This window comes from Passer domesticus, chromosome 15, assembly GCF_036417665.1.
Source record: "Passer domesticus isolate bPasDom1 chromosome 15, bPasDom1.hap1, whole genome shotgun sequence".
NCBI classification, from domain to species: domain Eukaryota; kingdom Metazoa; phylum Chordata; class Aves; order Passeriformes; family Passeridae; genus Passer; species Passer domesticus.
This window is the reverse complement of record NC_087488.1, coordinates 13956199-13969615: the sequence shown is the minus strand read 5'-3', so window position 1 is coordinate 13969615 and position 13417 is coordinate 13956199. Positions and strand designations below refer to the sequence as shown.

General features: G+C 46.5%; 1 long non-coding RNA gene across 2 annotated transcripts; it reads left to right on the top strand.

The window, feature by feature from the left end:
- Window positions 1-3540: 3540 nt before the first annotated feature.
- Window positions 3541-5221, top strand: LOC135281531 (uncharacterized). Of its 2 annotated transcripts, XR_010348126.1 has the most exons (3): window positions 3541-3884; window positions 4110-4334; window positions 5029-5221. It is a non-coding gene; the product is annotated as an uncharacterized LOC135281531 (long non-coding RNA). The 2 variants fall into 2 exon arrangements; XR_010348125.1 differs by having other exon boundaries at window positions 4110-5221.
- The last annotated feature ends 8196 nt before the right edge of the window (window positions 5222-13417 follow it).

The window sequence follows — 13417 nt, the reverse complement described above, 5'->3', positions numbered from 1 at the left end:
CACCCTTCAGGCTGCCTGGACATGAGCGAGCTCTGTGCTCCAACAAACTCCATCAGCACTTCCCAGCACACAGCACTGGCTGGAATCTGCCTGGCTTGGAGCACAGATCCAGTGTAAAACTCCACACAGAGCAGCCAGTTACTCATAAAAGTCTATACAAGGCACATCTGGAGTGGGACCCAACTCACACATACCTGGGAGAGCAAAAGAAGCAACTGCTTGCTTGAACACAAACGTCACCTTTAAAAACTTCCTTAAAAGCCAACCATGTGATTTTGGCAACTTCATGCACCCCCCATGCTGTAGGTAATATTCAGTGAAAAGACATGTTTGCTCTGACCCTCTGGTATCTGCAAATATTGAAGGGATAAAATGAAACTGGTCCCGTGCTTTTCCCAGAAAAGGAAAACCTAAGACACAAGGGAGGCCCTGGCACAGGCTGCCCAGAGAAGCTGTGGCTGCTCCATTCCTGGAAGTGTTCAAGATGAGGGCTTGGAGAAGTCTGGGAGAGTGGAAGGTGTCTGTCCATGGCAGGGACTGGAACAAGATGAGCTTAAAGGTACCTTCCAGTCCACACCATTCCGTGATTCTATCATTCTGGATTTCATTCCCCAAATAACAAGCAATAACAAGAACACAAAGTCACATCCTTATTCCTGTCTCCCAAAACTGAGACAGGGGCATTAGGAAAAGGTGCATTTGCAAACCCACAGAATAAGGTTTGCTAGGACACACTGAAGAGTTAAAAGGGTAAAAATGCCAACTGGGAGCACTAAGTATGCACATGTGGGAAGACGCCGCCGTGGAAACTGGGCTTGAGAAGCCACACAGCTAAATGTTGATTCATCCTCACCCCTTTCCTTCTCTTCTGTCTTTTCTCTCACAATGGGAACAGTCCCTCTAGAAAAATCTCACTGTATCTTTTAGTTTTGATGAAAGAACCTTCCTGCTGGCCACCCCAAACCCATGTCTGAGTTCTGTAAGAGCAGACTTTTGTCTTAAGGTGAAGGATCAAATAGTTCCCCTCTCCCTCTATTCATTTACCCCATGGTAGGTAAATTTGGGTCATTCCCAACCTCTAATGGGCACAAGGGCTTCTTTGCCTACTGAGGCTGTACCAAGATAGCCAGTAAAGTTTTTTGAGGCCTCCACTCTCTATGTTGCCAAGAGGGAGGGAACCACACTGACTGAGAAACTGTCTGGGACTTGGGCACTTCCCTTCCTTTTTCTTTCAGAAATGTTTTGATTAAACTAGCAAAACCATTCATTCTCTCTATCACTCCTTAACTTTATTTTTGTTACTTCTAGACAGCTCGGAACACCCTTTCCTAGGTAACGTTCACTAAATCTGTCTCAGAGCCAAACCTGCTGCCTCCCTGCACCCAAGTGACAGAGAAACTTCCCTGCAGCCGGATCTGGCATCGCCTGGGGAGCACCAAAGAACCCACCCCCCTCCATTTCTGTGCCCCCTGGTTCTGGGAGGTGCCATCCTCCTGCTGGCAGTGATCCCTGCCTCGCTCCCCACGGCTCTCAGTCAGGAAGTGCCATCCCTGAGCCCCTGAGCTGGGAGCAGGGAATGCTGTGGGGACACCTCCGTGGCCTCCCCATAGCAGTGGTTTAAGGGTGCTGACTGAAGGCATCCGCTGCGGCCGGGCAGCTGTCCAAGCACGTTGGATCCAAGCTCAGCTGCACTTCCACAGGGATCACACTCCTGGATCGCCCACCCTTGATTGCAGAGGGCAGAATCCTAAAGCAGGGAAACTGCCCTTAAAGCTTGTTCCCTCTCTAGTTGTTCACAGCAGGGATAAGTAAGGCCTCATCTATAATCACCTAAAACCATCACATGATTCCTGCTCTGGCAGTACAACAGCTGAGCACGCTGCAGGATACACAGCAACACACATTGGTGATGCACCATTACACACTTCCCCAGTGCAAGCCCTGTTGAAACGCTGCCATCAAATTATTTCAACTGATCAAATCAGGAAAAAAATAGAATATTAAAGCCCCAGATAACAAATTAATAAGAATAAAAGCATGTAGGTGAGAATTAAGAAGGCATTAACATTCTGATGGCATCTGCTGCCTAAATTAAACTACAGGGAAAAAAAAAAAAGAGTTCAGCTGACGCTCAGGATCAGGACAAATAGTTCTCAAATGGAAATTACAGTTTTGAAAATTATGTACCAAAAAAGGATCCAAATTAGGACATTTCTGATTTGTGAAGTTCTTTCTCCAGGTGGGGATCTCAGGCTTGACTGGAGGGCTGGCAACATGATTGGCAAGATTGCTCAGTTCCTGCATCCCACAGCAGGACCAAACTGGCCCAGAGCCCAGCTGGGACAGTGTCTTGTCACTTCTCTGATCCCTCTGGGGCTCTGTCCCTTTTTGGACTTGGATCATATGGATGTGGTGTGTAAAGTGCATTTCATTCATGCCGATATCATATTGGAAAAAGAGGAGGAATTAGGCCTGGATTTCCAAAGGAGCTCAGTGCTAAATTATGTGAATAACTGCATCAGTAATTTACATGAGCAGTTACTGTGACAACTAATAGTGAACAACTTAAGTAGCCAGTTAAGCATGTAATGACCTGTGTTATATGCACCATCATGTCTCTTTGGCACACCAAATTAGGTGTGCATACACATTTTGCATGCCCTGAAGGACTTCTACCTCAGCAACAGCCTTAATTTCACAGCACAAGCCTGATCTCAGCAGCCCAGCACAGCACAGCCAGTTTATGCAACACAAAGAGCTGGCACAAACTCCACAGCCCAGGTCAGAACGGATCCTCAGACAGCTAATTAATTTTTACTGCTCCTTTGTGAACTGTAAATTACCCTTCATTTCCTAGATTTCTGTCCCATTTTTGCCTGCCTTTCTCTAGTGAAGCAGTAAAAAGGGAAAAGTGCCAGTAATGGGCTCTCGTTGTGATAAAAGCAGCCACGATTCACTCACGCTTTGAACAATGCTCTGCTTATGACCAGAATATAAAGGCAAATGGGTTTCAAGAAACTGTCCAGAGATAATGACTTTTCCTGTAGATGGGAGGATAGGAGGAATATTTTATAAAAAGAAGGGTGGGAGAAGTGTCTGGTTTTACAGGACAAACACAACGCAGTTCCTCTCCTGCAGAGGGTTAAAAACAAGATAAATAATCTTCACTTAGAGACCAAGTTCATCAGTATTGCCTGCACAAAAAAGAAGGGAAACTGCTTACAAGGCTGAACTGCCAACAGCCTCCCCTTCTCATTCAGACAGGAAAGAAGAGCCTCTTCCCGAGAAAAGTGACCTTCAGACCACACACACACCCCCAGTGTCTTCCGAGAGCAGCCCCTGAGCAAACGGCGCTGGAGCAAGGACGGGTGGGGCTTTTTCAGTACTGCTGTGACCCTGTGCAGAGACTAAAGCTGCTGATTCTGCTGAATCCAGAAAGCAACACCCTGCCAAGAAAAGATCTACTGGTGTATACACTCCTGCAAGCCGTGGTTCCAGTCCATGTTCTCTGCTGATGTCACTGTTCACAGAATTGTAGAATGGGTTGGGAGGGACCTTCAGCTCACCTCGTTCTATCCCCTGCCATGGGCAGGGACACCTTCCACTGTCCCAGATTGCTCCAAGCCCCATCCAACCTGGCCTTGGACACTTCCAAGCGTGGGGCAGCCACATCTTCTCTGGGCAACAAAATTAATCTAAACCTTTTACCTGCAGCCACACACTGATCAGAGGCAGAAGCAGCTGTCTGGAAGAGATCACAACACACCTGAGATGAACTTTGCTCAGGCACTGCTGAAATTCAGGACAGATTTAGCATCGTGAGACTCACTTCACCCTTGTGTCAGGACACCAGCGTTTGCATGAATCCCGCAAATAACAAAAAGGTATTACTGGAATTTTCATGTGGTTACATCTACCAAATGCCCCTTGAAATAACACAGCAGCAAGAACACATGGAAGATCTCCGGGTCCCAGCTGCTGGGATGCTGCAGGAATGAGAACACAGCACTGCTGGGGTGCATTTATGGGGCCTTCAGCATATGAGATACTTATATTGCAAAACACCACATTCCTCTGCTCTGACGGAGCCTCTTTTATCTCCGTGGCAGATTCCTGAGCCGCAGCCGCTGCCAGAGGAGGGTGCACAGTGAGTTACTGGCCACGGCCCCTGAGCTCCTCGTGCCTCGAGTCATTTACCCAGAGCACCAGTGACGTTATCGTGTTCAGCCCATATTTACTACAGCTACAAACTGATTCAGAGAAACCTGGAGTACAGGATTAATCATTACTCTTGGGATGTTGAAAATGGATACCAGAACGGACTTCCAAATTAGGTATCTAAAAGTCCTGCATCTCCCAGGAGAGCCCCATTACATCTCCCTACTCCTTCTAATGGAATCTATAGTATGTGAGCACGGCTTTGCCTCCCACAAGTCCTCCCTGCATAATTATCCCCAGCTCAGATTGCTGCTTTCTGTAATGGCTGGAGAACCACTTTCTTCAGGCTACTGAGATGTAAAGAGGAAATGTTTATTGCAAAATGCAAGTCAACCACAGCCAGTGGGTCTGGGCCATGGTGGAGGGATACAGAAATGGCTTCTTCTTCTTTTTTTGGCCTCAGAAATAGAACTCACTAAAAATAGCAGTTCCACAGGAACAAGACTGCCTGAAAATAGCTGTTTCTCAGGAGCAGGGCTGGCTGCTTCTGAAAGAAGTAGCTATTAATGTATAATTGTCCCTGAGGCTGGTTTCTGAGAAAATGCTGTACATACAGAGGGCTGTAAAGAGATATATTCACAGCAGGGAGCACAGGCACCCCTCTCTTGTCAGAGGTCCAGTGAACTCCAGTAGCTTGTATCAGTGTATTTGGTTCACTAATCATAGGCACAGTTAGATCCATCACAGCCCTGGGAAGTATTTCCATCTGTTCTGGTTAAAGCAGCACTTTAAGATGCTCTTATTAGTTAGACCAGTAAATAAGAAAGTCTCCATCAGCTTTAACCAAATGTGCACTGGTTCCTCTCCCAGGACTGAGCCAACCTTACAAGCTAGACCCAGCTATGAAATCCCAGCACTTTCTTTCCACAGAAGATCCAAGAACTTTGTTGAATTGCAGGTTGTGCAATCTACTTCCAATTTCCTGCTCTACTCAGCACTTAAGAGTTTTCTTGCGCAGATGCTACAGGGCAATAAATCTTCTGAAGAATGGCTCTACATTTCTCCCACTATGGTGTTGCCTTTTAATGAGGAAAGACAAATTGCTTGTGAGATTGGCTGATTGGTTGGTTATTCCCTAAAATGTCTCACTCATCCCTCTCATAACACCATGGGTTCAACAGCTCATTTCTTCTGTCTTCGTTTTCCTTCCCAGCGCAGCCAGACAATATCTATATCAAGGCCATTCTCCTCCTGTTCTTCTCCCCTTAAGGAAAAATCCATCTGGCCAAAAGCAGCAGAGATTATCAAAAGTCCAGAAAAGGCAAATTTTGGAAAGCAGCAGCTTTAAGGAAACTGCAGTGGGGATGAAACACAGAGGGCCTGGCTGCTGCCATCATTTCAGTCCCACAACACCAGTGCCAGAAGCCATAGTAACCTCTGCTGGGAACATCCCTGGATCCCAAAGGCTGTGGGACTGGGCTGGGTCATCACAGGATGGAAATCTTAGATTGCTCCTTCCAGGCTCTGCTCTAAGTGCTGCTTCAAGTCATATCTCCTCTGTTCACTGGTGATCTGACACCTCAGCACTCCAGTAACAGGAGAAGGTGCTTTCCACAAGAAGGGTATGGCTGGAAGTTCTACCCTCCAAGTGGCCCAAGGCTGGTCTTTTAGCTTGAGAAATTATTCTTTCTTTTCCTAACAGAATTCCAGGGAAAAAAATAAGGCACCCTGCTTGTCCTTACCCTAGGCTGCAGTTCCCAGCATGGAAACTGCTGGTTCCTTGGGAAGGTTTACATTGCATGTGCATTGAAGACCAACATTCCCAGGCTTCACTTTATCCTTGTTTGCTTAGTAGAGGGAACCAGAGATGCTGCAGCCTGGGTGATTTCAGAGATGCTGCAGCCTGGGTGATTTTTTGACTACAGCTGGCAAACATCTAAAACACAAAATATACAGTGCCAGAAGTGTGGTGCCTGATGTGGCCCAGTAATACAGAAGCAGGTATACCCTGTCACACAACCATGACATCCAGCCACACCATTCTGATCCTTCCCTTCCCTGTTGCCAAGTGGTTTGTTATATAACTGCACACATAAAGGGAAAAATCTATAAAATATAGAGACACAAATATGCTCCTTGCCTTTTTATTTTGCTAAAGTTTTGAAAAATGCCTTGGGATCCTCAAAACCAATAGCCCATGAAAGACAGAGTACTTGATTCCTGTTTGATAGCAGCAGGATGAGGATTTTTTTTGCAGCTCAGATCAGTTTGATTAAACAAGCGCTTTGTTGCAGCCGTCATACAGTGCTCATTAAAAAATACTCTACATTTGTGTAGCATTTATCATCCAAGAATCTCATCATGTTTTACAAAATGTAATTAATTAAACTTTACAACTCCCCCCTGAGAGGGATAAGGAAAATGGAGAGCTGCTTTAATCCATCACTGAACTGCAGCAGGTGCTGGGGTAGAGGAAAGCAGCTTTTCAACAGCACACAGCAGCACTGGATCAAGAAGAGAACATCTCCAGGCAAAGTCACCCAGGGAATATATCACACACCTTGTGTTTGCCTCAACCGTGCACTTCCACAAAAGGTTAAATGCCAATTCTTGCAGAGAAGAGGGGGATTTTTCACCCCCACCCTGCTCCCCAGGTTTGTGTCTCAGGCACCTGGCAGCACAATGCCTTCCACTGAATCCCAAGCAGTTCTAAAGCCCAGGGGCAGCCACAACCCTGCCTGGAACCCAGGAGGCAGAAGATATAAAGCCACACAGCTACAAATTGCATCTCACAGTCCTGGAACGTTGTGCAAGCTGGTGCTTAAAGTGGAGGGAGGGTAAAGTCCTTTTAATCCCTCGCTTACTTCCCTCTCCCCTCCCCATCCGTAAATCCACACCTGTTAAAGGTCACCCTGAATTGAAATACATTTAAATGCTTCCTGCTGCTGCTTGGCTCCCCTGTCCTGGTCCCCTGTGATCCCTCCCAGTCCACACTGCAGAGCAGAGGGAAGGGAGGTGCCCACGTGCCCTCTTGAATGTCAGTGTCTCATGGCTGAAATCCCACCCGACTCTCAGCTGATCTTTAGAGAGGAATCTCCCTCTCACTCTGGTTTAGGAGCATATAGGATAACATGGCCATGGGCAAGCTTGATTAGACAGATCTGTTATGCCACTTTCACTGCCTAGGAAAAAGGTAGAATTTGATCTGGTGCAGGCTGGGGAGGGAATGTAAAGGATCGCTTTTGTGAGAAAGTATGACAACAAAAACAGGGATATGTGCCAGGAGAGAATGATGCAAACAGACACATGGAGGGGGGATAGGTGGAGCAGCACCAACTCATTCACCAGTGATCAACACAGCTGTGAATCCAATGGCAACTGAATGTATGGATTAGAGAAAGAGCCTTCATCTAACCCTCCAGATGTGCAAGGCCTGGGCTACATGTGGTGAGACACAACTGGCTGGTGGGGGCTGAGCTGTGGCTCTGCCATTGCAACCCTGCAAACTTTCTGACTCCTTTGTGTCTTCCAAGAAGATGCTCAGCTCACCCACTGGTACAAGCCTGAGATCTCACTGGCACAGTTGTTTTCCCTGGCTCCTTGGCACTTGCTTCAGCCTCATGTCTCCTTGCTGTCCCAGGTGAAGTGAATGCAGCTTTCAGGAAGAGAAAGCCTGGGATAAAAACCCTTCCAGTTCTCATGGGAAGATGTGCTGGGTTGAGTCTGGCTGTGGTCTGGGATCTGCAGGAAATAACATCAACAGGTGCCACAGGGCTTTGGATGCAATAATGTCCCAAAGCTACCACTATCTTTGGTCTTAGTAAGGCTCAATGTCAGCAACTGAGCTTCTTCCAAGAAACAAGGCAGGAGAGGGAGAACAGCCATTGGCTGCTTCAGCTGGGAAGGTCAGAGAGACAAATTCCACATTTATTTTCATCAGACGTAAATGTGGGAAGAGAGAATTACAAGGATTGTGCTGGAGGAACTGACAATGGATTCAAAGATGGTAACAAGGTGATTTATTTTAAACCTCTGTCACATCATTTAATTAGTCTCCAAGTCCTCCCCTGATAATATGAGGCCCATTTGTACATCACCCCTGCTGGGCCACTCACACTTAGCCAAACAGACACATGGATAAGATGGAATTTATCACACCAATCTTCTCCCACTAATGAAGGCAGATCGCCCTGCCCTTCTGGACTGATACCACCATGCCATTCCCAGTGGGTACACGTTTCTTCTCTTTTTAGCATGAAGAAACTGGGTTTTACTGGTCCCTGGTTCTATTTCCATGTTTGTCTCTGGGAAGCAGCCTCAGATACAGCTGTTGCTGCAGCAGATTTATCTCTGTGAAAATTCCTGCTTTGGTTTTGCAAGTGTTTTAATTAACGTACATTATTTTAGTACACTTTACTACTGATAGCATGTAATTATCTCCCCACAGGTATATATTTAGCTAACCACCAGGCTGATCAAAGACTTATAAAATAAGGTACTTTTGCAACTGACACCAGATGCAAGCAAAGGCCAGCAAGACGGGACCAAAGGAGGAGGGAGGAATTCCCCCTCCCCACTCCCAAACCCAGGGCTCAAATTTCACCCCTTAAAAAGATAATCATAACATTAATGTACACATTTTATCACAAGAGCATGAAGATGCATCAACACTGAAGTGCTGTGAAGGAGAAAAGAACTATGTACATGCTAAACTATTAATCATTGGTAAGTGATCTCCTCTGCAAAGTGTTTTGAGGTTGATGAAGGAAAATGGCTCTATAATAACACAGAGCAAGCAATCTGCTTGCAATCACAGGTTCATTCTCTCAACTGCTTTTGCCATGTCAGTCCCTAGGTATTATTATCTCTGCAAGGCAATTCACCATTTTCCTGAGGAAGCCTGGCCATGGAAGAGATTTCAAACTCCACACCCTTTTCTTACCCTATTCAACGCTGGAGTCTGGTTTCCACTGTAAGCACAATTTTAGATGAACGATGCTGAAACCCCAGCAGCTGCTCTGCTCTCACCACACCAGGCAGTTCATACAATTAAAAAATAACTGACTGGATGAAGCAACCTGGGGCCATAACTTTTCTCCAAATTACTGGCTGATAGAATGTGCATCTCTCTGTTGAGCTTCTGCAAGAGCTGGTAGCCCGTGATTTCTCTTTCTCCTTGATGGCTGCAGCTCCTTAACCTGTGCTGGTGGGAATTCATCAGATTGAAATGAGTGCTCTGGAGCCAAGAGGCGTCCTGTGCCAAACCACATGTTTCAGAACCATATCTGGTCCACAAACCACTGAAGGTTTGATCCTTTATTAAAAGCACTGGGTGCTTTGTCATCAGTTTCAGTGGGCACGGGATCATTTAGGTAAATCCTCATTTCTTGACCTTCTTGAAGGCCACTCTGTGCTACCTCACACACCTGCAGACCCTGTGTCTGTATATTCCTGCAGGACCACTGACCACCCAGGTGAGACCTTGAATCTTCAAAGGATGGCACACAAAACAGGAAATATGATCCCAACCTCTGAGGGAGACTGTTCTGCTTTTTGCTTCTCCTTTTCAGCAACTCAGATGAAGTGTGACTTAACTTTTTGGGCCGCATCTGAATCTTTGGACTAAAAGCTGCAATATTATGTGTTACCCTTGTTAGTGGAGAAAGGAAATCTCTTTTGTATCCATTGACGTCTTTTGCAAAATGCTCTGTTTTTTGAATTTATTTCTATTTTTATTTCTACTTCTATTATTTCTATGCCATTATGTACAAACTTCACAGCATTTTCTAGAGAGGTCTTCACTAAGATGAAAACCTCAGGGCAACACTCCATTAAGCTTTTATTTTTAGAGGTTGGGCTAAACCTTCTTGAATTTGGTAGGTTTAACTGGATTCCTTTATTTAAGGTAGCTGAAGGAGACATTAAGTCTATTGCCACCCACAATACAAGATTGCTCAAGAACCTGAAGGCTCTGGGAGGACAGTTTGGAGTAGGATATTAAAAGGAAAGAAGGTTATGTGTGGATGCTACGGTTCAGGTGGAGGAAGAGACAGAAAGACAGAGTATGGAAACAAGCAGAGAACGGAAACTTCAAAGAGCCTGAACAATCACTGATATAAGACCTGGACCGAATACAAGGATTTGGGGTCACATTGCTGCCTGGAGCAGGTCTGGAGCTCTAAGCAAGGCAACCAGTTCTCAGTGTGTGAATTCTTCTGTGGTCAGGAAAAAAGGGCTGCGAGAATTCTTGTAAGCAAACAGAAACACATCAGAAACATCTTTCTTTGTAACAGATCCTCCCATCTGCATCAACCAACAAGACCCTGAGTTTTGGCCAGCAGCACAGGTCAAAAGCAGGAAATGTGCAGCAAAACCTCCTGCACATCTGCACCATTCCACTCTTCCTGCTGGGTCAGGTTAAGGTGGCATAAAGAGAACAGCCCTGTTCCTCTCACCCTGCCAGCATGGGCAGCTCAGGCCAAGGCTTGAGTCACGGCTGCCTCTAATTGAATTGGAGATGGATCCTCATTAAGGATGTCCATTCTTACCCTAACAATCCAAATTTCCCCAGATCTTGCTATAAGCAGTTTGAGCAGCTTTATGTGCTCTTCTACTCTGCAGGGAACTCCTTAAAACGAGGCCCCCGCCACTGGCTTTCTTCCTGTAGGTGAATTAATCTGCCTTGCATGAGTAATCCTATTTAAAACAATAGGTTGCCTTGCAAGAATGAGGGAGGCAAGTTTGGAGCATGATTTTCTGCAAGTACTGTAAAAAGGGCACATAGTAGTTCATCAGGGGACACTTCAGCCATAAAACGACAGTTACCGGTACAGTCCAATAATAAAATAAAGGATAATTTAATAAGAGGATTTTAAACTCATTTAGCAGGGTCTAAATTTGGAATCCTTTCTTCAGGTGATCAGACACACTACACATTCCTAATCTTACTTTCTGTTAAAAAGGGAAAAAAATTAAAAATCAAGCAGCAACCAATGTATTCCTTCTGCCTTTGTTTTAAAATGACGTTATGTTATGTTATGTTATGTTATGTTATGTTATGCTATGTTTGTTATGTTAGTTATGCTATAGAAGTACTCAATGTAAATAAATTAATTTTGGTGAAATAGGTGAAGCTAGACACGGATACCAGCCTCTGATGTGTGACACAGTTCTATATATCTTCAGACAGCACAAGTCCCTCACCTCATTTAATACCAGGTAACACAACCCTGCAGACTCCAAGAATCCTGCAGTGGCAGGAGGGAGCAGTATGGAATAAGACTCTGCGGGCTAAGAGAAGTAAAAGCTGCAGAGATTAGTGTTTATGTGGGAGCCCTGTGGGCTCCTTTCAGCCTCCTTAATTTAGTTTTCATCTCTGATCCGCTCTACCAGTCCTCTGTGGGATGGAGATTTCACATCCAGGAATCCCGGGGTGCTGTTTGACCTGTCAGGGGCTGCTCCCTGCTTACCGCTGCAGCACTTTGCTTTTCATCTTCAGCACAATAAACAACAACAAACCCTGACACTGCCATGAACCTGCACGAGAGGATTTGAAGCCTCTAGAGGTCACTACACGGGGACCATCAGCCGCAGCCGCTGCCTGCGAGTGACACCTGCTGGAGTCACACCTGGTGCCACCACCCAGGGCTGCAGGTGTGCCCAGGGTGGGCCCGAACCCCCCAGCAAGGCTCTGGGGAAAAACAAAATAAATCTGGATGGCTCTTTCCCATTTTACTTTGAGCTGGTGCAGTCTTACCTCAAGTCACGCATGCAATTTTGTACACCACAATACAAGATATAAAGCAATTAAAAGGAGGGATGTGGAGATGGGGAAAGGTTTGGGGAGAAGCAAAACAAGGAGTGGTTGAGGTGACTTGGTTTGTTCTGCTGGTGGAGTCTGAGGGGAGATTCATCAGGGCTGCAGCTCCTCCCGAGGGGCAGCTGCAATCTCTGCTCTCTGGGAGCAGGGACAGGACCCAGGGAATGGCTGGAATGTCAGGGGGAATATCAGTAAAAGGTTCTTCTCCCAGAGGGGAGTGGGGCACTGACCAGGCTCCCCAAGGAATGGTCACAGCCACTCTCAGGGCTGCACAGGCTGTTCCATGCAGGGCCAGCACTTTGACTCTGATCCTTGTGGGTCCCTTCCATCTTGGGATATTCTGCAATTCCTGTTTCAGGAAGGTAAAATTTATCTTAATCTGCACAATAACTGCTCCACCACTTTGGTTATGGTTTATTTACACTGCATACCCCAACCCAGCCTCTCCTTTTGTCTTTGACATTCTTCCAGAGGAGCTGGAGCAGAACACAGCATATTCGCACAGGGAAAAGTCATCAGTGGGCACTGAAAAAAGAACTTCTTACAGTATAATAAGTGAGAATTTCAGTGTATGTTGCAGTATATGCTGTCTGTGAGCACATATTTGCTGTGTTAGAGCTGCAACTTAAGAACACACTGGTAAGGGTTCATTTGTGGGACATCGACAAGATTGCTGATGGAGACGTGTGAAGATGCTGATGACAACTTGTGAATTTTTCTATATTTCCTCACAATCTGAAGCACTGCAAGGAGGGCACCTGACACCCCAAAACGTGGGACGGTGAGAGGTGCTGCCCTGGGGGATTGAAGGACATGATCAGGAGTTGTTTACCATCCCCTGAGGAAGGGCACAGCTGATGAAGGGACCTGCTGGACTGGAAATGAAGGGAAAATCCCTCAGGTGCCCCAGCTCTCTGCCAGGCTGGCAGTGCCTGTGGCAGCTGGGGCAGAGTGTGCAGCCCTCACTGGGGAATTGACTCCCAGAGAGCAGATCACAGAATCACGGAATGTTAAGGGATTGGGAGGACCTTAAAGATCATCCAGTTCCAACCCTCTGCCATGGGCAGAGACATCTTCCACTGGACCACGTTGCTCCAATTTGCGTCCAACCTGGCCTTGGGCACTTCCAGGGATGGGCAGCCACAGCTTCTCTGGGCGCCCTGCGCCAGGGCCCCATCACCCTCACAAGGAGGAATTTTTTCTGTATATCTAACAAAATTTCCCCCTATTTCTAATTAGCACCCATTCCTCTTTGTCCTGTCTCTAGAACAGGCTGGGCGGGCTCAAGGAGGCACCGGGACCGCCATGGCCCCTCCTGAGGGGGCCGTGACACACCCAACATGGCGCCGCGACACACCCAACATGGCGCCGCGACACACCCAACATGGCGCCACGACACACCCAAGATGGCTCGTGGTACACCCAAGATGGCGCCGGCCC